The sequence below is a fragment of the Oncorhynchus mykiss genome, chromosome 7, assembly GCF_013265735.2.
Source record: "Oncorhynchus mykiss isolate Arlee chromosome 7, USDA_OmykA_1.1, whole genome shotgun sequence".
Lineage (NCBI taxonomy): Eukaryota > Metazoa > Chordata > Actinopteri > Salmoniformes > Salmonidae > Oncorhynchus > Oncorhynchus mykiss.
Window position 1 is genome coordinate 10,712,381 of NC_048571.1, and position 25,180 is coordinate 10,737,560.

A 25,180-nucleotide genomic window follows, 5' to 3' on the forward strand; every position below is an offset into this window, starting at 1 on the left:
TCCTATCCACTGTAATTACACTGTGCTGTGTAAAGAGAAACACTGATCTGCACAGCAAAAATACAAAACGGTGTGGATTACCCTCACAGAAAAAAAACAGGATTTCACATCAAATCAACATAAGATCACATGCAAAGGTGTGTTTTTGTGATCACGTGAAATTCAGGGTCCAGTTAGGTGTTGTATATGTAACCTCTGTGGTCACTCACCTGCACACCTCTTAACTTGTTTTGATCTGCACTGTGTCTTTCACTTGTCTTTTCTGTCCGAATAACCTAAACTAAAACACTCTGGTTCTGGGTTGCAGCACGATCTCATAAACACAAGTTGTCTGACATGTCCTTCTCCTCTCTTTCTGCTCTTTCTACAAAATGATGGAAAGTTCAACTGTGTGTGTGTGTGTGTGCCCGTGTGTGTGCCTGTGTGTGTGTGTGTGCCCGTGTGTGTGTGTGTGTGTGTGTGCCCGTGTGTGTGTGTGTGCCCGTGTGTGTGTGTCAAATCAAATCAAATCAAATCAAATTTTATTTGTCACATACACATGGTTAGCAGATGTTAATGCGAGTGTAGCGAAATGCTTGTGCTTCGAGTTCCGACAATGCAGTAATAACCAACAAGTAATCTAACTAACAATTCCAAAACTACTGTCTTGTACACAGTGTGAGGGGATAAAGAATATGTACATAAGGATATATGAATGAGTGATGGTACAGAGCAGCATAGGCAAGATACAGTAGATGGTATCGAGTACAGTATATACATATGAGATGAGTATGTAAACAAAGTGGCATAGTTAAAGTGGCTGGTGATACATGTATTACATAAGGATACAGTCGATGATATAGAGTACAGTATATACGTATGCATATGAGATGAATAATGTAGGGTAAGTAACATTATATAAGGTAGCATTGTTTAAAGTGGCTAGTGATATATTTACATCATTTCCCATTATTAAAGTGGCTGGAGTTGAGTCAGTGTCAGTGTGTTGGCGACAGCCACTCAATGTTAGTGGTGGCTGTTTAACAGTCTGATGGCCTTGAGATAGAAGCTGTTTTTCAGTCTCTCGGTCCCAGCTTTGATGCACCTGTACTGACCTCGCCTTCTGGATGATAGCGGGGTGAACAGGCAGTGGCTCGGGTGGTTGATGTCCTTGATGATCTTTATGGCCTTCCTGTGACATCGGGTGGTGTAGGTGTCCTGGAGGGCAGGTAGTTTGCCCCCGGTGATGCGTCGTGCAGACCTCACTACCCTCTGGAGAGCCTTACGGTTGAGGGCGGAGCAGTTGCCGTACCAGGCGGTGATACAGCCCGCCAGGATGCTCTCGATTATGCATCTGTAGAAGTTTGTGAGTGCTTTTGGTGACAAGCCAAATTTCTTCAGCCTCCTAAGGTTGAAGAGGCGCTGCTGCGCCTTCTTCACAATGCTGTCTGTGTGAGTGGACCAATTCAGTTTGTCTGTGATGTGTATGCCGAGGAACTTAAAACTTGCTACCCTCTCCACTACTGTTCCATCGATGTGGATAGGGGGGTGTTCCCTCTGCTGTTTCCTGAAGTCCACAATCATCTCCTTAGTTTTGTTGACGTTGAGTGTGAGGTTATTTTCCTGACACCACACTCCGAGGGCCCTCACCTCCTCCCTGTAGGCCGTCTCGTCGTTGTTGGTAATCAAGCATACCACTGTTGTGTCGTCCGCAAACTTGATGATTGAGTTGGAGGCGTGCGTGGCCACGCAGTCGTGGGTGAACAGGGAGTACAGGAGAGGGCTCAGAACGCACCCTTGTGGGGCCCCAGTGTTGAGGATCAGCGGGGAGGAGATGTTGTTGCCTACCCTCACCACCTGGGGGCGGCCCGTCAGGAAGTCCAGTACCCAGTTGCACAGGGCGGGGTCGAGACCCAGGGTCTCGAGCTTGATGACGAGCTTGGAGGGTACTATGGTAGTTTTTCCTAGCCACCGTGCTTCTACACCTGCATTGCTTGCTGTTTGGGGTTTTAGGCTGGGTTTCTGTACAGCACTTTGAGATATCAGCTGATGTACGAAGGGCTATATAAATAAATTTGATTTGATTTGATTTGATTTGATTTGATATGGTGTTGAATGCCGAGCTGTAGTCAATGAACAGCATTCTCACATAGGTATTCCTCTTGTCCAGATGGGTTAGGGCAGTGTGCAGTGTGGTTGAGATTGCATCGTCTGTGGACCTATTTGGGCGGTAAGCAAATTGGAGTGGGTCTAGGGTGTCAGGTAGGGTGGAGGTGATATGGTCCTTGACTAGTCTCTCAAAGCACTTCATGATGACGGAAGTGAGTGCTACGGGGCGGTAGTCGTTTAGCTCAGTTACCTTAGCTTTCTTGGGAACAGGAACAATGGTGGCCCTCTTGAAGCATGTGGGAACAGCAGACTGGTATAGGGATTGATTGAATATGTCCGTAAACACACCGGCCAGCTGGTCTGCGCATGCTCTGAGGGTGCGGCTGGGGATGCCGTCTGGGCCTGCAGCCTTGCGAGGGTTAACACGTTTAAATGTCTTACTCACCTCGGCTGCAGTGAAGGAGAGACCGCAAGTTTTCGTTGCAGGCCGTGTCAGTGGCACTGTATTGTCCTCAAAGCGGGCAAAAAAGTTATTTAGTCTGCCTGGGAGCAGGACATCCTGGTCCGTGACTGGGCTGGATTTCTTCCTGTAGTCCGTGATTGACTGTAGACCCTGCCACATGCCTCTTGTGTCTGACGGTGTGTGTGTGTGTGTGTGTGTGTGTGTGTGTGTGTGTGTGTGTGTGTGTGTGTGTGTACATGCGTGTGTGTGTGTCTAATATGTTAGGTTGTGTGTATTTTTTCCTTGTGTCACTATTTCAATGTTTTATTGAAATTGTTGTCTTTATCTTTAACTCTGCATTGTTTGAAAAGGACCCGTAAGTAAGCATTTCACTGCTTGTGTGCACCTGTTGTTTACGATGAATGTCACAAATCAAATTTGATTTGATGTAATCTCTTTGACCAGAAGAGGGCGCTACGCCCACACACACACACACACACACACACACACACACACACACACACACACACACACACACACACACACACACACACACACACACACACATACACACACGCTTCCATAGATGGTCAAACCAAAACGCCCTCCACACCCTGGATGTGTGTACATTCCTCCTTTGCTCTATTTTCCTTTCCCATCCTTCCCTCCTTCCCTCAATCCCCTCCTTTCCTACTTCCTCTCTCCGCCGGCTCGTCGCTGAGTAAGGAAGAGAGAGTCACGTTTCCCCTCAGAATGAGTTGTTCCACACAGACAGCACATGCTGCTAAATGGGAGATGATTAGAGACAGGAACCTAGGACGTGACTGTATGTGTGTGTGTTTCTGCGTGTGTGTGTGTGTTTCTGTGTGTGTGTTTCTGCGTGTGTATGTGTTTCTGTGTGTGTTTCTGCATGTGTGTGTGTGTTTCTGTGTGTGTTTGTGTTTCTGTGTTTCTGTGTGTGTGTGTGTTTCTGTGTGTGTGTGTGTGTTTCTGCATGTGTGTGTGTTTCTGTGTGTGTGTGTGGACCCAACACCGCACTCCGCTGGGCCGCACTACTCCTTTAAACATGGACCACTACTCCTTGAAACATGGACCATGTCTCAGGAGATTTGTACAACGCTGCCAAGTGATCGGTGCAATAATAAACGTAAGGTGTGAATGTATGTAAGCTTCCCTCACGGTCGTCTTTACTGTTCTCTCAGCCGCGCTGAGCGCTGAGATCAAAGCATTGACTTATGGAGAGAAGATGTTTATTCTGCCTGCTGAAATAACCTCCCAAGTTGTTCTATTGTGGAAAGATTAATTACAGTTGTGTAAGCGGTGTGAAATGACTGGCTAGTTAGCCGGGCGTGCTGTGGGGCATTTCAATCAGTGATGTCACTCACTCTGAGACCTTGAAGTAGTTGTTCCCCTTGCTCTGCAAGGACCGCAGCTTTTGTGGAGCGATAGGTAACGTTGCTTCGTTGTCGATGTGTGCAGAAGGTCCATGATTTAAACCCAGGTTGGGGGAAGGAGAGGGATGTAAGCAACACTGTGACACTTGCTTAGATATTGTTGCCATCAACATCATGCTACAGGTGTGAGGAGAAAAGGCACTAGTACAGAGAACAATCTGTACACTACATAACACCCTTCAGACATCGAATGTGTCTGTCTGTCTGTCTGTCTGTCTGTCTGTCTGTCTGTCTGTCTGTGACTGTCTCTTTTTTTATTGAACAATTACGCACGTCCATTTCCTTCCTCCATGACCTGCTAACCTCGTGACCTGACAAACAGAAAAATCCTGCTCCTCTTACCCTTAGTGTCTCCTCTCCTCAAACCCAAGGGCCTGTCGCGACGACGACCTAACCTCTCTCTCTGTCCTTTGGCCCACAGGTCTCTGTACTTTCCCTCTGTTTCTGGTGTTGGAGTTGGGGGCTTCCTGAGGTATGAGACTGCTTGTGACTCTGCCACTGATCTCTGTACTTTCCCTCTGTTTTTGGTGTTGGAGTTGGGGGATTCCCTAGGCATGAGACTGCTTGTGACTCTGGCCACAGGTCTCTGTACTTTCCCTCTGTTTTTGGTGTTGGAGTTGGGGGCTTCCCAAGGCATGAGACTGCTTGGGACTCTGCCACAGGTCTCTGTACTTTCCCTCTGTTTTTGGTGTTGGAGTTGGGGGCTTCCCGAGGCATGAGACTGCTTGTGACTCTGGCCACAGGTCCGATAAGTTGCGGTGCAGTGCAGTCTAGGGCCCTGCAACAGAACGATGATGAATGAGAGATCCTGGAGTACCATGACTTTTCTCAGACAGCTGGGGATTTAACACTGAGCTGCCATCTCCATCTCACTGCCCTGCCCAACTTGGCCGTCATACAGCACTGGACAGTAGTAGAGGTGTTATCACTATGAACAGTAGTAGAGGTGTTATCACTATGTACAGTAGTAGAGGTGTTATCACTATGTACAGTAGTAGAGGTGTTATCACCATGTACAGTAGTAGAGGTGTTATCACTCTGGACAGTAGTAGAGGTGTTATCACTCTGGACAGTAATAGAGGTGTTATCACTCTGGACAGTAGTAGAGGTGTTATCACTATGGACAGGAGTAGAGGTGTTATCACTATGGACAGTAGTAGAGGTGTTATCACTATGGACAGTAGTAGAGGTGTTATCACTATGAACAGTAGTAGAGGTGTTATCACTATGAACAGTAGTAGAGGTGTTATCACTATGGACAGTAGTTGAGGTGTTATCACTATGAACAGTAGTAGAGGTGTTATAACTATGGACAGTAGTAGAGTTGTTATCACTATGAACAGTAGTAGAGGTGTTATCACTATGAACAGTAGTAGAGGTGTTATCACTATGGACAGTAGTTGAGGTGTTATCACTATGAACAGTAGTAGAGGTGTTATAACTATGGACAGTAGTAGAGGTGTTATCACTATGAACAGTAGTAGAGGTGTTATCACTATGGACAGTAGTAGAGGTGTTATCACTATGAACAGCAGTAGAGGTGTTATCACTATGAACAGTAGTAGAGTTGTTATCACTATGAACAGTAGTAGAGGTGTTATCACTTTGAACAGTAGTAGAGGTGTTATGACTATGAAGAGTAGTAAAGGTGTTATCACTATGACCAGTAGTAGAGGTGTTATCACTATGAACAGCAGTAGATGTGTTATCACTATGGACAGTGGTAGAGGTGTTATCACTATGAACAGTAGTAGAGGTGTAATCACTCTGGACAGTAGTAGAGGTGTTATCACTATGAACAGTAATAGAGGTGTTATCACTATGAACAGTAGTAGAGGTGTTATCACTATGAACAGTAGTAGAGGTGTTATCACTATGAACAGTAGTAGAGGTGTTATCACTATGAACAGTAGTAGAGGTGTTATCACTCTATAGTAGTAGAGGTGTTATCACTATGACCAGTAGTAGAGGTGTTATCACTATGAACAGCAGTAGAGGTGTTATCACTATGGACAGTGGTAGAGGTGTTATCACTATGAACAGTAGTAGAGGTGTAATCACTCGGGACAGTAGTAGAGGTGTTATCACTATGAACAGTAATGGAGGTGTTATCACTATGAACAGTAATAGAGGTGTTATCACTATGAACAGTAGTATAGGTGTTATCACTATGAACAGTAGTAGTGGTGTTATCACTCTATAGTAGTAGAGGTGTTATCACTATGACCAGTAGTAGAGGTGTTATCACTATGAACAGTAGTAGAGGTGTTATCACTCTATAGTAGGAGAGTTGTTATCACTATGAACAGTAGTAGAGGTGGTATCACTATGAACAGTAGTAGAGGTGGTATCACTATGACCAGTAGTAGAGGTGTTATCACTATGACCAGTAGTAGAGGTGTTATCACTATGAACAGTAGTATAGGTGTTATCACTATGAACAGTAGTAGTGGTGTTATCACTCTATAGTAGTACAGGTGTTATCACTATGACCAGTAGTAGAGGTGTTATCACTATGAACAGTAGTAGAGGTGTTATCACTCTATAGTAGGAGAGTTGTTATCACTATGAACAGTAGTAGAGGTGGTATCACTATGAACAGTAGTAGAGGTGGTATCACTATGACCAGTAGTAGAGGTGTTATCACTATGACCAGTAGTAGAGGTGTTATCACTATGACCAGTAGTAGAGGTGTTATCACTATGACCAGTAGTAGAGGTGTTATCACTATGAACAGTAGTAGAGGTGTTATCACTCTATAGTAGGAGAGTTGTTATCACTATGAACAGTAGTAGAGGTGTTATCACTATGAACAGCAGCAGAGGTGTTATCACTATGAACAGTAGTAGAGGTGTTATCACTATGAACAGTAGTAGAGGTGTTATCACTATGAACAGTAGTAGAGTTGTTATCACTATGAACAGTAGTAGAGGTGTTATCACTATGAACAGTAGTAGAGGTGTTATCAATATGAACAGTAGTAGAGGTGTTATCAATATGAACAGTAGTAGAGGTGTTATCACTATGACCAGTAGTAAAGGTGTTATCACTATGACCAGTAGTAAAGGTGTTATCACTATGACCAGTAGTAAAGGTGTTATCAATATGAACAGTAGTAAAGGTGTTATCAATATGAACAGTAGTAGAGGTGTTATCACTATGACCAGTAGTTGAGGTGTTATCACTCTATAGTAGGAGAGTTGTTATCACTATGAACAGTAGTAGAGGTGTTATCACTATGAACAGTAGTAGAGGTGCTTCCACTATGAACAGTAGTAGAGATGTTATGACTATGAACAGTAGTAGAGGTGTTATCACTATGACCAGTAGTAGAGGTGTTATCACTATGAACAGTAGTAAAGGTGTTATCACTATGAACAGTAGTAAAGGTGTTATCACTATGACCAGTAGTAAAGGTGTTATCACTATGACCAGTAGTAGAGGTGTTATCACTATGACCAGTAGTAAAGGTGTTATCACTATGACCAGTAGTAAAGGTGTTATCACTATGGCCAGTAGTAGAGGTGTTATCAATATGAACAGTAGTAGTGTTATCACTATGAACAGTAGTAAAGGTGTTATCACTATGACCAGTAGTAGAGGTGTTATCACTATGAACAGTAGTAGAGGTGTTATCACTCTATAGTAGGAGAGTTGTTATCACTATGAACAGCAGTAGAGGTGTTATCACTATGAACAGTAGTAGAGGTGTTATCACTATGAACAGTAGCAGAGTTGTTATCACTATGAACAGTAGTAAAGGTGGTATCACCATGAACAATAGTAGAGGTGTTATCACTCTATAGTAGGAGAGTTGTTATCACTATGAACAGCAGTAGAGGTGTTATCACTATGAACAGTAGTAGAGGTGTTATCACTATGAACAGTAGTAGAGGTGTTATCACTATGAACAGTAATAGAGGTGTTATCACTATGAACAGTAATAGAGGTGTTATCACTATGAACAGTAGTATAGGTGTTATCACTATGAACAGTAGTAGTGGTGTTATCACTCTATAGTAGTAGAGGTGTTATCACTATGACCAGTAGTAGAGGTGTTATCACTATGAACAGTAGTAGAGGTGTTATCACTCTATAGTAGGAGAGTTGTTATCACTATGAACAGTAGTAGAGGTGGTATCACTATGAACAGTAGTAGAGGTGGTATCACTATGACCAGTAGTAGAGGTGTTATCACTATGACCAGTAGTAGAGGTGTTATCACTATGACCAGTAGTAGAGGTGTTATCACTATGACCAGTAGTAGAGGTGTTATCACTATGAACAGTAGTAGAGGTGTTATCACTCTATAGTAGGAGAGTTGTTATCACTATGAACAGTAGTAGAGGTGTTATCACTATGAACAGCAGCAGAGGTGTTATCACTATGAACAGTAGTAGAGGTGTTATCACTATGAACAGTAGTAGAGGTGTTATCACTATGAACAGTAGTAGAGTTGTTATCACTATGAACAGTAGTAGAGGTGTTATCACTATGAACAGTAGTAGAGGTGTTATCAATATGAACAGTAGTAGAGGTGTTATCAATATGAACAGTAGTAGAGGTGTTATCACTATGACCAGTAGTAAAGGTGTTATCACTATGACCAGTAGTAAAGGTGTTATCAATATGAACAGTAGTAAAGGTGTTATCAATATGAACAGTAGTAGAGGTGTTATCACTATGACCAGTAGTTGAGGTGTTATCACTCTATAGTAGGAGAGTTGTTATCACTATGAGCAGTAGTAGAGGTGTTATCACTATGAACAGTAGTAGAGGTGCTTCCACTATGAACAGTAGTAGAGATGTTATGACTATGAACAGTAGTAGAGGTGTTATCACTATGACCAGTAGTAGAGGTGTTATCACTATGAACAGTAGTAAAGGTGTTATCACTATGAACAGTAGTAAAGGTGTTATCACTATGACCAGTAGTAAAGGTGTTATCACTATGACCAGTAGTAGAGGTGTTATCACTATGACCAGTAGTAAAGGTGTTATCACTATGACCAGTAGTAAAGGTGTTATCACTATGGCCAGTAGTAGAGGTGTTATCAATATGAACAGTAGTAGTGTTATCACTATGAACAGTAGTAAAGGTGTTATCACTATGACCAGTAGTAGAGGTGTTATCACTATGAACAGTAGTAGAGGTGTTATCACTCTATAGTAGGAGAGTTGTTATCACTATGAACAGCAGTAGAGGTGTTATCACTATGAACAGTAGTAGAGGTGTTATCACTATGAACAGTAGCAGAGTTGTTATCACTATGAACAGTAGTAAAGGTGGTATCACCATGAACAATAGTAGAGGTGTTATCACTCTATAGTAGGAGAGTTGTTATCACTATGAACAGCAGTAGAGGTGTTATCACTATGAACAGTAGTAGAGGTGTTATCACTATGAACAGTAGTAGAGGTGTTATCACTATGAACAGTAGTAGAGGTGTTATCAATATGAACAGTAGTAGAGGTGTTATCAATATGAACAGTAGTTGAGGTGTTATCACTCTATAGTAGGAGAGTTGTTATCACTATGAACAGTAGTAGAGGTGTTATCACTATGAACAGTAGTAGAGGTGCTTCCACTATGAACAGTAGTAGAGATGTTATGACTATGAACAGTAGTAGAGGTGTTATCACTATGACCAGTAGTAGAGGTGTTATCACTATGAACAGTAGTAAAGGTGTTATCACTATGAACAGTAGTAAAGGTGTTATCACTCTACAGTGGTAGAGGTGTTATCACTATGAACAGTAGTGGAGGTGTTAGCAATATGAACAGTAGTAGAGGTATTATCACTATGACCAGTAGTAGAGGTGTTATCACTATGAACAGCAGGACAGGTGCTATCACTATGAACAGTAGTAGAGGTGTTATCACTGAGGACAGTAGTGGAGAACTATCACTCTGGACAGTAGTGGAGGTGTTATCACTTAGGACAGTAGTGGAGAACTATCACTCTGGACAGTAGTGGAGGTGTTATCACTGAGGACAGTAGTGGAGAACTATCACTCTGGACAGTAGTGGAGGTGCTATCACTCTGGTATATAAAGATGTTCTGCGTTTTTTGACACAGAAATCAACTGTACTAGTCGTTAAGGCTCTGGTCTTGATTACTGTCCGGTTATATGGTCAGGTGCAGCAAAGAAAGACCTAGCAAGGCTGCATCTGGTTCAAAACGGAGCAGCAAGCCTTGCCATTAACTACGCATACAGAACTAACATCAACAACATGCCAGTCCTTCCTGGTTGAGGGTTGACGAGAGATGAACTGCTTCTTTCCATGAGAAATATTACTGCAATGAATATTCCAGATTGTTATTTGATTACGCAGTCATTCAGCTCAGACACCCATACATACCCCACAAGACATGCCACCAGGCATCTGTTCACAGTCCCCAAGTCCAAAACGAATTCACGGCAACGCACGGTGTTATACAGAGCCATGATCGCATGGAGCTCCCTTCCATCTTCTATTACTCAGTCAAACAGAAAAATTACTGTACCTTTAAAAAAGCTGGACTATGAGGGGGACACACACAAACACACACATTGTTTTTTAGTTGTGGTGTTTGTAAATTGTTGTTTAAAAGTTGTGACTGTCCTTGTCTTTCAGTGTTCTGTTACTTGTCATGTTTTGTGACTGTCCTTGTCTATCAGTGTTCTGTTACTGTTACTTACAGATTAATGATATTTCATGCTGAAACCCTCATATTAAACACCAATGGTATTCACTGAGCTGATGGTTTGTATTTAGAATAATGTTTTACAGCTTTGTCATTCTATTTTTTATCATCTTATTATATATACAGTAATAGTCAAAGTTTAGACACACCTACTCATTCCAGGGGTTTTCTTTATTTTGACTATTTTCTACATTGTAGAATAATAGTGAAGACATAAAAACTATAAAATAACACATATGGAATCACGTAGTAACCAAAAAAGTGTTAAACAAATCCAAATATATTTTATATTTGAGATTCTTCAAGGAATCCACCTTTTGCCTTGATGACAGCTTTGCACACTCTTGGCATCCACAATGATCAGCGAGACAATTATTCCCAGACTCAGAAGACATCCCTTAGGCTTCATGTCGGAAATGACTCTGAGACCTCGGATTAAGAATGATTTACAGCTTTGATTAAAATAATACACAAACATGAAAGAGCTGAGAGGGGATACCAAGGCACCAGCATTTACTTTAAACCAAGAGGTATATTTCTGATCCGATAAGATTTTCAGGAAGAAAAAAATAGAACTATTGTGTTTGCAATGTATGTATCCAGCACCATGGACAGAGGACTGAGCGCTGCCAAACACGAATGGATAAACACCGAACGGCACTGCAATAGAAATGTTTTAATTTACTCGCTTTGCAATGAGTAAACAGTAATAATAAAAAGTATATGACCCGGAAATAAGGGGTTAATGACAACAACAATGACAACAACAACAGCAGTGAAAACAGAGAAGAGCAATAGGCTCTTTAAAACAGATGCATCATGGCACGTCTCCAAGGACGTGTCAATCTGCCTCCCTGCTGAGAGCAAGCAGACCAAAACACATCCTATTCAATTACCAACACCTGTCCTACCAACACCCCTAGTTCATTTAACAATACTGTAATTTAACTTCACTAGGGTAGGGGGCAGCATTCGGAATTTTTGATGAAAAGCATGCCCAAATTACTGCTACTCAGTCCCATTATATAGGATATGCATATAATTAGTGGATTTGGATAGAAAACACTCTAAAGTTTCCAAAACTGTTAAAATAATGTCTGTGAGTCTGTGAGTAACAGAACTGATATGGCAGGTGAAAACCCGAGGAAAATCCAACCAGGAAGTAGTATTATTTTGAAAGGCTGTTTTTCCATTGAAAGCCTATCCACCATACAAAGACTTAGGACCCAGTTCACGAGCTCTGTGCCTTCCTCTACATGTGACCAGTCTTTAGGCACTGTTTCAGGCTTTTACTCTGAAAAATGAGGGAGATACAGCACTTTCAATCAGTGGCCAGTGGAAATTTCCATTCATCAGCCATGCGCCCTGATCGTGAACGTGCCTTTCTTGTTTCTACTTTCCTATTGACAAAGCTTTTGTCCGGTTTAAATATTATTGATTATTTATGACAAAAACAACCAGAGGATTGATTTTAAACATCGTTTGGCATGCTTCTACTAACCTTTATTGTACTTTTTAAAAACTTATTGAACAAAATTAAAATGTATTGTCTAACATGGAGACCTGGGAGTGCCACCAGATGAAGATCATCAAAGGTATGTGATTCATTTTAATGCTATTTCTGACTTTTGTGACACTCCTTGGCTGGAAAATGGCTGTATGCGTTTCTGTGGTTATCTAACATAATCCCAAAGTGTGCTTTTGCCCTAACGCATTAAGGAGAAGTTGATCTATTTTTCCATGAAAACACGTGTATAGTTTATCAACGTTTATGATAAGTATTTCTGTCATTTTATGTGGCTCTCTGCACTTTCACCGGATGTTTGTTTGAGACAATGCATTTCTGACCACAACGCGCCAATGTAAACTCAGATTTGTGGATATAAATATGAACTTTACCGAACAAAACATACATCTATTGTGTAACATGAAGTCCTATGAGTGTCATCTGATGAAGATCATCAAAGGTAAGTGATTAATTTGATCTATATTTCTGCTTTTTGTGAATCCTCTCTTTGGCTGGAAAAATGGCTGTGTAATTCTGTGAATAGGCACTCACCTAAAATAATTGTTTGGTTTGCTTTCGTCGTAAAGCCTTTTTGAAATCGGACACTGTGGCTGAATATACAACAAGTGTATCTTTAAAATGGTGTAAAATACATGTATGTTTGAGGAATTTTAATTATGGGATATCTGTTGTTTTGAATTTGGCGCCCTGCAGTTTCACTGGCTGTTGACGAGGTGGGACGCTACCGTGGTTAAGGTTAACTACTCCCACTGTGGACAGTGAGGGCCAGACACCCAGAGTTAAAGAGAGCCGGGGTACGAGGGTTCACAGCTGCTATTTTCCAGTCTCCACGCAGCCCACTCACACATCAACCAATCGGGTGACAGTCTTGGATAATCCAAGGGATTCTAGACGGACCAATTGCGAGACGCCTGTGGGAGCCGTCTTCTTTGGCTCCTCAATTTGGCCGAGGAGAGAGAATGACGGGCCTCCACTAGGGAGTCGACGTCCGGCACACAGCAAATTCAGAATCCAACAACTGAGCCGGGTCCAAGCTCTCAGCTGCAAAAGCAACCTGTTTCCTCCCCACTCCCTGCCTTATTTACTTATCAGATTCACATGACTGCAATAAAATTCTCACATTGTTTTCTGGGGCTTGCTGTTGGAACAACAAAAGTCAGTCAAACGTCAACATTTTCCTTCAACAGGCTGCCAAAATGTATTTCTCCGAAACCTCTGTCAATACTTAGACCAGGACTCTCAAACCCTGTTCCTGGTGAGCAACCCCCCTGTAGGTTTTCTACCTATAGGACGGTAGCTTTCCAGGAACGGGGTTGGAGAGCCCTGACCTAGACACTAACCTGTGATTTTTAGTGTGGTGCAAAACAATAATGATAATGCAACAAAGTGGCTCCCGAGTGGTGCAGTGGTCTAAGGCACCATTCTCAGTGCCAGAGGTGTCACTACAGTTCCTGTTTCAAATCCGGCTGTGATTGGGAGTTCCATAGGGTGGCGCACAATTGGCCCAGCGTCGTCCGGGTTTGGCCGTCACTGTAAATAAGAATTTGTTCTTAACTAACTTGCCATGTTTAATAAATAAAAAAAAAATAAAAAAAAGGCTGTTGCCACTCTACCACAGGATGTCTGTTTCCTACCACCTTTGCCACCACTTCCAACCACAGCAGTGTCTGCTTGGTCCCGCGCCACAACTCTTTTATCGCCCCCAACTCGGGGGTTTGAAAATAATCCCATTTCCATTTCACCACTGTATTTCCCTGACTGCTTCCAGATGGTAACTTTAATTCTCAATAATCAAAAGGGGATCATGAGGAAAAGCATGTTGAATACCAACCATGCTGTTGAGATATGTGCTTCTTTAGTAACCCCTTCACTATGTAAACATGCAGTGAACAAGGAAAGTTGACAAGTGAACTTATACGTGAACGTTACTGGCCCAGTCGTCGTCTATCCAAATCGAACACGGCTTGTTTCTGATTCTGATCAAACTGCAACCTCACTTCAAACACGGACACAGCAAGCAAATAAATAAGGGATAATATCATCTTTTCTACTGATCTGAACTCTGGACTGTTGAGGTGGTCAAATCAGACTCTCTGTTATGACGCTCAGTAAGACAATATGCAGCTCAGAGGACCAGTTCTCTCTCTACCCAGAATACCATCAGATGTATTTCTAATGTTCACAATTCTCCATCAATCAACTGAAAACATGAGGCTGAAAATGGATGAAGACAGGGGCCGTTTTCTTTATCCTGCCATATTATACTTCTGTGTGTTTTTTATCCAATGTTCTATTATTCTCTCAATGCATTGTTGGGAAAGAGCTCAGTACTGTTTTACACCGGTTGTATCCTGTGCACGTGGCGAATAAACTTTGAAACCTGAAACATATTCAACATGCTGTATATGACGCATATCACTCGAAGATTGGCAATGGAGACAAGCTAAGCTGGAACAGACTCACAGTCAAAAGGTTAGTGGGTTAAACATATTCTATGGAACAGAGATGGAGTGAGGGAAAAGGAGGGAACGAAAGGAAGGATTTTCATTTTTACCACGTTGGGCTTTACTTGATGCCGTTTTGCTTGCGTCGGTTCCAGAAATCAAGCCTGAACAGTTTAAGTTGAATGTGGATCATGTCCTCTGAACACAAAGGTAGGACGCGTGACTGGAGACAAAGTACTGTAATTCTTACAAAGCTGCCCTTGGAAACTCTACACAGAATACCAGAGGGAAATGCCTGACACCTTCCCATGGACCTATCTGTGTGCTCTCCTTCCTTCCCTGAATAAAATGAGTTTTACCCTACAGATCTTAATTTGATCACTCTTTTCTTGATGAAACTTGTAGTTTTGTTGCTGAAAGTTGTAGTGTATTCGAGGTTTAAAAAAGGCTTCTAAAGTTTGTAATTTACACTTTAAAATGTCAGACTTGATTTGTCCTATCGAAAAATGTATCAACCCATACAAAAAAATGCCCAATAATTATAATCCACATAATATTTCACATTTCCTGTTGCTGCAGGATTATTTTCCTGCTGTAGGAAACTGGCTCAAAATAAGTTCCTACATCAGTACTCACTGATCCAAGGTCAGTTTAGCATTTTCCCATCTAATACGTAAGGTTAGGATATGATGAGAGTAAGCTGATTTTAGATCAGAGCCTCAGTTCAGGTTCCCTTCCTACAGGCTGTGGCTGGTGACCCAAAGAAGCCCATTGTCTTTGGTGTCACCCGTTTGGCCCATTGACCCCATGAGAATGGGCCGTTTTCTCTGTCCTCAAGGGCTTCCCAATAAAACGGATGCTAATGGCTGTCACGCTCTTCACGTTACCTAACTCGCACACTTGACCTGGCCGCCTTGGCAACCGATGTCCACAGATAACCATGGCAACCACTCCAACCTTACTCTACCACATACACACACACACACACACACACACACACACACACACACACACACACACACACACACACACACACACACACACACACACACACACACACACACACACACACACACAGATGGTAATGACTGGAGCAGAATCAGTGGAATGGTATCAAATACATCAAACACATGGTTTCCATGGTTTCCATGTGTTTGATGCAATTCCATTTGCTCCGTTCCGGCCATTATTATGAGCCATTCTCCCCTCAGCAGCCTCCAATAATGAGTAGTGTGTTATACAGAAGAAGATCCGCTCCGTATTAGCAGCAGCATGGGTTAGTGATCGCCAGGAACCTTGGGACGTCCCGACCTTAACCCCTAATTCCTAACCTTAACATTTACTCTAATCTTTATCGTAACCCTTACCTAACACTAACCCTTACCTTAACTGTTTTATATTTCAAGTTCAATGGGGTGATGTCAGAGTTGGGACGTCCAAAAGTATCCCACTTAGACTTTTTCCCAGCAGCATTCTGGAGTTTCAAAGGGAAAGACACACCACTGGTTCCACAGGAATGTCCGATCAGCTGACAGAGCCGAGCGGGAGCCAAACACACATCTGGGGACTGTAAAACCCATCGGGACCTAAGCCTCTCTCTCCCTCTAGTCTTCATCTCATCTGTGGGTGCTCCCTCTGTGTATTCAGGAACACCACTCCACACTTCACTCAGCTGACCTGGTCTAGTGGTGAAGACCCTTGGGCAGCAGAGACAGAGAGACAGAGCAGGAGGGAGGGAGGGAGGAAAGGTGGAAGAGAGAGCGAGAAAGAAAGAGAGACAGAGAGAAGGAGAGTGAGACACAGAGACAGCAAGAGAGAGACAGCCCAAGAAAGTGAAGTAGAGAGAGTAAGAGGGAGGGAGCCCCATCAGACAACTGTATGAGGATGAGATGGCTGTGAGGTCTCTTGTCCCACTCTGACCGCAGCAGTGGAATCAATCCTCCCTGCAACTCACTCCTGATCCTTTGTCTTTCACTCACTTTAACTTTGTTCCCAAGCTCTCCCCTCCTCTCTGTTCTCCTCTCCATTCCTCCCTCCTTCAACTCTCCCCTCCCCTCTGCTCTCCTCTCCATTCCTCTCTCCTTCACCTCTCCCCTCCCCTCTGCTCTCCTCTCCTTCACCTCTCCCCTCCCCTCTGCTCTCCTCTCCTCTCCATTCCTCTCTCCTTCACCTCTCCCCTCCCCTCTGCTCTCCTCTCCATTCCTCTCTCCTTCACTTCTCCCCTCCCCTCTGCTCTCCTCTCCTTCACCTCTCCCCTCCCCTCTGCTCTCCTCTCCTCTCCATTCCTCTCTCCTTCACCTCTCCCCTCCTCTCTGTTCTCCTCTCCATTCCTCCCTCCTTCAACTCTCCCCTCCCCTCTGCTCTCCTCGCCATTCCTCCCTCCTTCACCTCTCCCCTCCACTCTGCTCTCCTCTCCTCTCTTCTCCCTCCTCTCCCCTCTCCTCTCTCTGTATGTGCTGTTCATCTGGCCTTGTCCGATGTGATTTATCCCATCACAAACACTACTCCACTCCCAGCAGCCTAAATACCTGCCCTGCAAAGGTCAGCGCCTCTGCCAATACTCCCGTTGTCCTGCCCATGTTATGATCTGATCGATGTGTGTGTGTGCCTGGCCTTTTCCAGCATTCCTTCACACATAGACGCTCTTTTTACAGACCAAGGCTACAGGAGTCACCCTGAGTTATTTGGTCGTAGCTCTCAGTCTCCAGAGGGGGGAAACCAATGGTGATCACGATGACCTCAGCAGTTCACAGTTCACACACCTATCATTATAATGTAATGTAATCCCTACTGCCTCTGATCAGGAGACTCACTATGTCTGAGTGTTGGAGTGTGCCCGTCTGTCCGTAAATATAAAAAACAACCTGTGTAGTCAGGTTTGCTTAATATAAGGAATTTGATGTGTCATGACATTGGCCTGGGGGTAGGTTTATGACAGTCATAAATACCTCTTCCCCCCTTTTCCCTCTCTCTACCCTACTGATGTTACATTTGCAAAACCCTTGGTTAACATAGAGATTCTGGGAACATCAGAAGGTGGGGAAATTAACTATATTCTGGTAATCTGACCAATTGAACATATGCGGTGGTACTTAATGAATATGATGTCAGTTCGGTTGTCATCTGAGACATTCTCATCAATGATAAGATGACATAAACTCTACAGTGGAAAGTCTACACATCAGAGTTATCGGATTCACATGGAATTGTTGTTTAATTTAAATGTTAGAATATGAACTTATTCGTGATAGGATGAAATGTGATTTTAGCTTCTAAAATGTGAGATTTGGGTTTTCATAAGTTTAGGGCTGCTCAATCAGTGTCCCGCCCCTGTGAAGGGACATGGGCTATAAAACTTTTCAAACACGCCCTCCTCTCCCTTCCTATATAAAGCCTTGTCGACAATATAACCTTCTGTTCCCAGGACGTGAGGATGACGGTCCTATGTCAGAATGGTTCAGATATTAACTACAGAACGAAGCCAACATCAGTGTGAGCTTTGGTTACAAATGGTATGAACTTTGAACTCTTATTCACTACAGAAGTGATACCTCCTAGCCGTTGAGTTAGCAACAGCCGCTGCAAATGAGGGTTAGGAAGGAACAGACAGAGTATCTCGTCTATCACTCAACAACGCTACTACAACGTATCCAATTGACAACCAGAGACATTCTTCAAAGGACATAGGACTCGGTTGGCCTTCCATCTACCACCAACCTACCGAAGCGCAGCTCAGAGTAAATATTTATTGCATTCTCCTTTTCCAAATGGGCGGTAATTTAGAATGCATAAGATACTGTATTTACGATAGCACAGCTTCGCCCTTTGTTCCTCAGTCTTCCTGCTCTTTCACTCAAACCCAGCCCCTTTTCTTTTGTGTAACCAGCTGTCATATCTGTTCCGCCCGCTAGGGACGTTTTCCTTTATGACGTAATTTGTAATCAAATTTTGATTTAAATATGTGTATGTGTAATTCTGTGTGATTAGTTAGGTATTTAGTAAATAAATAATTAAACCCAATTTTGTATTGCTGATTCAACTTGTTAACTTGTCAGGGTTCGTGCAGATAACCAAGAATTTACAACTTTCAGATGAGACTGAATTAAGATGACGATTAATATTGACTGCTATTGATGTAAAATATTACTAGGTCTTTAAGAGTTTATTCGGATGATAACAGCTCTATAAATATTATTTTGTGGTGCCCGACTCTCTAGTTAATTACATTTACATGATTAGCTCAATCAGGTAATATTAATTAAGGAGAAATTATTTTATAGAATAGCATGTCATATCACTTAATCCGGCATAGCCAAAGACACAACATCATTTTTTTGTATGACAATTCAGTACTTTTTCCACCACTGTACTTAAGTACATTTAAAATCAGATACTTTAAGACTTTTACTCAAGTAATATTTTACTGGGTGACATTCACTTTGACTTGAGTTATGTTTTATAAAGGTATCTTTACTTTTACTCAAGTATGACTATTGAGTACTTTCCCAACTACTGCAGTGTGAGAAATATCCCATCCAAGAGACCAGTGTAAGGGACTTTGGCTTCTGTCATCGATGCTCTCTTCACAATAACACTGGTAACACTTTACCCTGCAGGTACAAAGCAGTTACCATGTAACGCCATGTTAATAATAAAATGTTATTACCGTTGGTTATGTAAGGTGTTACCATAACACATATTTCTCCTTCCCCCCTGTACCATAATCCACCATAAAATATATATAACAGCATGTTGTGTTGTTTTTTGACTTCACTCCAGAACGACCATTAAACCAAACCCAGGATCATTTAGGATCTCTCAGAAGAGAGATGTACAGTACGGCCATGGGCCAGACAGGATAGTGATGAGGATAAGGAACATGATGGATGTCAGAGACAACTTAACGTATTATACAGTTCAGCAATCAAATACAGTATGTTCTATATCACAGGCCATACAAAACTGACGTAGGAATTCTGAATTCCATGCCATTCGCTTGAGACATCATCCGCGTAACTTTCAAGGATATTTTATCAAGAATATGACTCCACATATCTGCATAACTTTCAAGCTATTTTATTATAGATATCCACATAACTTTCAAGTTATTTTGCCAATAATATTATTAAATTCACTATGAATACTTCAATTCAGAATCTACATAACTTTCAAGTTATTTTGCCAATAATATTATTAAATTCACTATGAATACTTCAATTCAGAATCTACATAACTTTCAAGTTATTTTGCCAATAATATTATTAAATTCACTATGAATACTTCAATTCAGAATCTACATAACTTTCAAGTTATTTTGCCAATAATATTATTAAATTCACTATGAATACTTCAAATCAGAATCTACCTAACGTTTAAGCTATTTTATTTTAGATATCCACATAACTGTCAAGTTATTTTATCAACAGTACCTTCAGAAAGTATTTATACCCCTTGACTTATTGCACATTTTGTTGTGTTACAAGCCTGAATTCAAAACAAATTAAATATATTTGGTCTCACCCATTTACACACAATACCCCATAATGAAATAAGTGAAATTATGTTTTTAGAAATTACAGAAATACAGAAATCTCTAATTTACATTAGTATTAGCTCCCCTGAGTCCATACATGTTAGATTCACCTTTGGCAGTGATAACAGCTGTGAATCTTTCTGGGTAAGTCTCTAAGAGCTTTGCACACTTGGATTATACAATATTTGCACATTATTCTTCAAGCTCAAACAAGTTGTTTGTTGATCATTGCTAGACAGCCCTTTTCAAGTCTTGCCATAGATTTTCACGCATATTTAAGTAAAAACTGTCACTAGGCCACTCTGGAACATTCAATGTCATCTTGGAAAGCAACTCCAGTGTATATTTGGCCTTGTGTTTTAGGTTATTGTCCTGCTGAAAGGTGAATTTGTCTCCCAGTGTCTGTTAAAAAGCACACTGAACCAGGTTTTGTGCTTAGCTCTATTCTGTTTATTTTTATCCTAAAAAACTCCCTAGTCCTTGCCGATGACAAGCATACCCATAACATGATGCAGCCACCACCATGAGGTTTTGTGTTGGATTTGCCCCAAACATAATGCTTTGTATTCAGGACATAAAGTTAATTTCTTTGCCACATTTTTTTGCAGTTTTACTTTAGTGCCTTATTGCAAACATTATGAATGTTTTTAAATATGTTTTATTTAGGCTTCCTTCTTTTCACTCTGTCATTTAGGTTGATATTGTGGAGTAACTATAATGTTGTTGATCCATCCTCAGTTTATTCCTATCACAGCCATTAAACTCTAACTGTTTTAATTCACCATTGGCCTCATGCTGTACCTTTGTAGTGACTGGGTGTATTGACGCACCATTCAAAGTGTAATTAATAACTTCACCATGCTCAAAGGGATATTCAATGTTTGCCTTTTTTTTACCCATCTACCAATAGGTGCCTTTATTTGCATTGGGAAACCTCCCTGGTCTTTGTGGTTGAATCTGTGTATGAAATTCACTGCTCGACTGAGGGACCTTAGATATTATTGCACACAGAGTGAGTCTATGCAACTTATTATGTGACTTGTTATGCCCATTTTTACTCCTGAACTTATTTAGGCTTGCCATAACAAAGGGTTTGTATCCTTATTGACTCAAGGCACTTCAACTTTTCATTTGTAAAAAAATATATATAAAAAATAACATAATTCCAATTTGACATTATGGGGTATTGTGTGTAGGTAGGTCAGTGAAACAAACTCTCAATCTTCAGGCTGTAACACAACAAAATGTGGAAAAAGGGGTGTGAATACTTTCAGAAAGGCACTGTAATTAAATGCACTATGAATACATCTATTCAGTGGGTGTTATATCCTGATGAGCTACTAAAGAACCAGATACAGCAGCTGCAGTGGAACGGAACAGGGCTTCTCTGCTCCCGGCAGTAGGGCTGATCTGCTAGGGATAGACTGCTACTGTCCCGTATTTGGTAGTGTGCTCAAATCACAGCCACTGCAGCTGTGTGATCCCAGGGCACATTCCCCTAAACCTTATAAACACTTCTTATACAACAGCATTAGCAGAGAGAAGGAAGGAAGGGAGGAAATAAGGAAGAAGGAAGGAAGGAAGGAAGGAAGGAAGGCAGGAAGGCGGAAGGAAGGAAGGAAGGAAGGAAGGAAGGAAGGAAGGAAGGAAGGAAGGAAGGAAGGAAGGAAGGAAGGAAGGAAGGAAGGAAGGAAGGAAAACCTGGCTCCCTGTAGAGGAAAGCCTGTGCAATCACAGCACCACAGCAGAACCCGAGACAGAGCTGCATTTCCTCACAAAATATCAGAAATATAAAACAATTAGAGAGTGTAATTTCCCCACATTTGAAACCCTTATTCAAGGTTTCAATGACCTCTCTGATGAGAATAGGCTACCCATCCTGTTGGGGGGGGACGTCAAGAGCTGTGGATTGGCAGCACACTACATTGCTGCCTGCCATAAGATGAGGGACAGTGTCTGACAGACCAACCAACATGTCCTCTACATTGTTATTGTTCAATAGTTATTTTGACCCTTGGTTATTGTTGTTACTGTTGTCCCGTTGACAATATTGACTACTATTATTTTAATATTGTAAATATCCAAAATAAGCTTTGGCAAGATGTACATTGTTACGTCATGCCAATAAAGCAAATTTAATTAGAGAGAGAGCGAGAGAGAGAGAGAGAGAGGGGGGGGGGGGGGGGGGGGAGAGACCTACTAATTTATGAGCTAGAGCAGTCACACAATGTGCTTTTGTCCAATAGGTTGACACTAATTGCCTAAGCTATACAGATTTAAATCTAATTTCATTATGTGCATTGTTTGTTGAAAATGTAAATGTTCCTCCCCTAATAATCAGAGTGACCCTTTATAATACACAGCCACTTGTCAGTCTGAGGCGAGGGTTGATGTGCAACATTCTGATTTTATATGTGTTTATGTGTTGTGTTTTATCACTCAAATGTATAAAGTCCAACAGCAATATGTGCAATGAATTGTATGTGTAATGTCCTAGCCTCTGTTCTGAAACGTGTCTATATGTCCTTCCTGTTGTTTTTAAATGTCTGATGTACATATGTTGTCCTTTTGTATATAATGTTGTCGTGGTTACAGTATATGTTCACCTGCCCAGGGACTAAGTATGAGTATGTTTGCTAAATCTGGAGCAACGCATGTTTTTGTTGCACGTTGTCCCTGTCCAGATAAACTTCAGAAAATAAATAAATAAATGACATCACCAGGTGTGATTTGTTTTAAACTAGCAAAGAACACAGTTATAACCATGTCAGAGACTCAATCTCCACTTTTTGTTGTCGAGTCAAATCTCTGCCAACTGACTACACCCGAATCACCTCTTCACCCTGAACAAGGCAAGGGCACCAGCCTTAGCTCACACAACACATACAATAGGTTGCGGCTTAGAAGTTGAATTCCAAATGATTTCATCCACCCCTCCCTGAAATGGCTCAGCGGTCTAAGACAGATCACACCGGGTACTGTGGTTCCACACCTTCAGGGGGAGAGTGACCCTCTAGGGAGGGTAGAGCGACAACCCGCTGCCCAGGCCTTTTTCTGGCCCTCTCTCTCAGGCTGCACAGCAGACACACAGGAACACTCCCACAATGAACCTCAGAGACGACAGAAACAACCTGCTGCTGTATCTAATCCTTGTATAGGAAGAGAAGGAGAAAGAGAGGGGAAAGAGAGAGAGAGCAAAATGGGGGAAAGAGAGAGAGGAAGTGAGGGGGGACAGAATAGAGTTGCCCTCAGGGTCCAGGCTAAGATCTATGGGCAAGGAAGTGAAGGTAAAGCTAGGATGCTGCATGGGGCTTTAGGGAACCCATTAAGAAGCCCAGAGCCACATAGTCATGTCTAGTGGACTCAGGGCCTACTGACTTTACAAGGACAGGCCATCAGGCTGCACATATCCTGACTCCTGTAGGTATGTTTCAATGGGTTAATCTGTGTTCAACAGCCTCTCTCTCTCTCTCTGTCTCAAATGATATGAATGTGAATAATATGAATAATATTTTAATGCTAAGTGAAGGATTTAGCATATGATCATATCAGGAGATGACATCACCATCCTAATACATGATGTGATATTAACTAACTAGACTGGAGATGACATCACCATCCTAATACATGATGTGGTATTAACTAACTAGACTGGAGATGACATCACCATCCTAATACATGATGTGGTATTAACTAACTAGACTGGAGATGACATCACCATCCTAATACATGATGTGGTATTAACTAACTAGACTGGAGATGACATCACCCTCCTAATACATGATGTGGTATTAACTAACTAGACTTGAGATGACATCACCATCCTAATACATGATGTGGTATTAACTAACTAGACTGGAGATGACATCACCATCCTAATACATGATGTGGTATTAACTAACTAGACTGGAAGTAAAGCTACTGGGTCAGTTCTCTCAGAGTTAACACCTCTGACATCACTATCCTAATACATGATGTGGTATTAACTAACTAGACTGGAAGTAAAGCTACTGGGTCAGTTCTCTCAGAGTTAACACCTCTGACATCACCATCCTAATACACGATGTGGTATTAACTAACTAGACTGGAAGTAAAGTTACTGGGTCAGTTCTCTCAGAGTTAACACCTCTGACATCACCATCCTAATTACACGATGTGGTATTAACTAACTAGACTGGAAGTAAAGCTACTGGGTCAGTTCTCTCAGAGTTAACACTTCTGACAAGCCCTGGATTTCCACTGAACAGACTGTTTCACATGTCCTTTTCTCTTTGGAAAAAGAAGTGCCTCATCATCATGAGATTTAGGGTTATTCCAGCATGATCTTTTTCAGGGAATCTCTCAGTGAAGAAAGGTTAAAAAAAGTCCCAATGAACACTGAACAATTTGAGCTGCACGTTCTCCTCATTTTAACCACATAGCCTTCAGAACAACCCAGACACGTGCAAAGAATCTCGCCCTGTTCCCTCGTCACCCTTGCCAGAATACACAAACTCACCGGAGGAGAAAAATGCAGACATTGAAAGCACCAAATAGTCAGGTGGTACCAGGTCTAGAGAATGAGAATACACTCCTGATAAACACCCAGTTCACAAAACCCCTCCAAATCATCATCATAATATCAGCCAAATTAATCCTGACAGACCACACCTTCCTCCAGGAAACCTATAGGATGTCCTTACCTTGCTCAGTGTGTGTCTGTTGAGGGGAACTATCACCGGAGTTACAGAAGTGTGATACAGACCCCTGAACAGAAGTAAACAGCATGGACTAGGCTTTTATGTTCAGGTGGGTGGAGCTACTGGCAGGGAGACTTGGCTTTTATGTGCAGGTGGGTGGAGCTACTGGGGAGGACACTAGGCTTTATGTGCAGGTGGGTGGAGCTCCTGGGGAGGAGACTAGGCTTTTATGTTCAGGTGGGTGGAGCTACTAGGGAGGACACTAGGTTTTTATGTTCAGGTGGGTGGAGCAACTGGGGAGGAGACTAGGCTTTTATGTGCAG

General features: G+C 42.0%; 1 protein-coding gene across 1 annotated transcript in view; it reads right to left on the reverse strand.

The window, feature by feature from the left end:
- LOC110527188 (collagen alpha-1(VIII) chain) overlaps window positions 1–24,955 on the reverse strand; it is a 33,668-nt gene extending 8,713 nt beyond the window's left edge. The window contains exon 1 of the mRNA XM_021608328.2: window positions 24,861–24,955. The gene's annotated coding sequence lies outside the window, so the exon portion shown is untranslated. The remainder of the gene's footprint in view (window positions 1–24,860) is intronic.
- Between the last annotated feature and the right edge of the window lie 225 nt (window positions 24,956–25,180).